Source organism: Octopus bimaculoides, chromosome 8, assembly GCF_001194135.2.
Source record: "Octopus bimaculoides isolate UCB-OBI-ISO-001 chromosome 8, ASM119413v2, whole genome shotgun sequence".
NCBI classification, from domain to species: domain Eukaryota; kingdom Metazoa; phylum Mollusca; class Cephalopoda; order Octopoda; family Octopodidae; genus Octopus; species Octopus bimaculoides.
Genome location: NC_068988.1, coordinates 856,918 through 858,791, shown reverse-complemented (window position 1 = coordinate 858,791; position 1,874 = coordinate 856,918).

The window sequence follows — 1,874 nt, the reverse complement described above, 5'->3', positions numbered from 1 at the left end:
CCCCACACACACAGAGTTTTCTGTCGGAGCAGGATCACCGAATTTCAGAAGTTTGCTTCACAACCATGATATCCTGAGCGAAATTCCTCCGCTGGAGATCTTGATTTAAAGAAATGTAATTTTCTGTGGCCTTGGGTCAAAACATTTCTTATGGTTGAAATTTGGTTGATGGAACCGTATAGAGACCTGTCGGGTGAAGAGTAGTTGCAATTCTGAAGGTACAGCTTTGTCACACTGATCCCGGCGAAGAATTACGCCAGGGTACTCATATCTGTGGAAGGCTTGGTCACTGTTAGGCAAATTCAGGGGCAGATAACTCAGATGATTAAACAGCAGAGATCCACTGGCATAGTTTCCAATCTGTTTATATCCATGTCGGGATAGGCACAAACGTAGCTTGGTGGTAAAATGTTTACATTCCTACCACATGGTTCCAGGATCAATACCACTGCGTGACACCTTCGGCAAGTGCCTTCTACTATAGTCTTAGGCCGACCAAAGCCTTGTAAGTGAATTTAATAGACGGAAGCTCAAAAGAAGCCCATCATATGTGTGTGTGTGTGTATATATATGTGTGTGTGTGTGTATGATTGTCTTGATATGCGTAATAGTTGTAAATTCTACCAATTCTCTTGCTCTCTTTATGAAATTAAGGGATGTCACTGTCATCACTTCCGGTCAATATACTTACATTAAGAAAACGAATAATCCCTAAACTGTATGCTAACTTAAAAGAAAAAGAAAGAAAAATCCAGTTGTGATCGTCCCCACCACGTCACTAGGCATAGTTCCTATCAAGGATAATCTGATGTGTGCTTTTAAAATATGAACATTTGGGTACCATTTGTAGTAGGCTAAGTAACCATAGAAACTCATTCGTTAAGTTCTAGTGAATTTGTTTAGTTGTTTAGTGAAAGTCAAGAGGTTATTTCAAGAATGAACCTAATAAATATATAGAGGGCAGTATATTTAAAATGCTGTTTTAATATTATTATAAAGATCATACGAGTGAGTTCACACGAGCTATATCGCTTATTTATTGTTAAACACATCAGATTATCGAATCAACGTGCCCATAATATATTTTAGCAAAGTATATCTTAGAAAAGTGTCATGTTAAATAAGATCCTTGAAAGATGAAACGAAAAACTACTGTATTGGATGGTATATAAGAGGCACATTTTCCCATTTTCCCCAAGAGTGCTTCAAAAATAACACTCTAGCTCCTATACGCGACCATGGATCTTCTGTATTCTTTTTATACACTAAAAAGTTCTTTTGAATATGCGTTGCTGAAATTGGGGGTACGTCTATTATGCCTGTGTGTTTTTTTTTATGCCTTCAAATACGGTATAATACAAAATTGTCTGAAATAAACTAAAAACTTAGCTCAAAATTTAATGGAGATCAAAAGTTTTTTCCCTTGAATAATAGAATAAAGAGTTTTGTCCCTTGTTTTCTGTGAAAATTTCATTATATTTCTTAAAGTCCAGTAAGCTTGTGTTGTATCTGTTATTTCCGTAGAAAATTTCTACGTCAAGCTGGTTCGGACTTCTTTGTGTGTTTAAGAACTTCGCTCCCCAGCCATGTAGTTCCAGGTTGGATGCCAATGCCCGATACGTTAAGAGGTCATTCTTTTCCCACAGCGTCGTGTTGACCAATTCCTTGTTAGTAGAATTTGGTGGACAGAAACAGTGAAGGTCGACTGATAACGACTGACTTCCATTGCTTCCGTCTAACAAAGTCTAGTAACAATGTGTGTGTGCGCGTGCGTGCATGTGTATGCACACGTAGCCTATCGGTTCGGATGTTGTTTACAATCATAAGGTCTTGGGTTCGATTCACCGACCGGACTCTTTATTTCATCATATTCA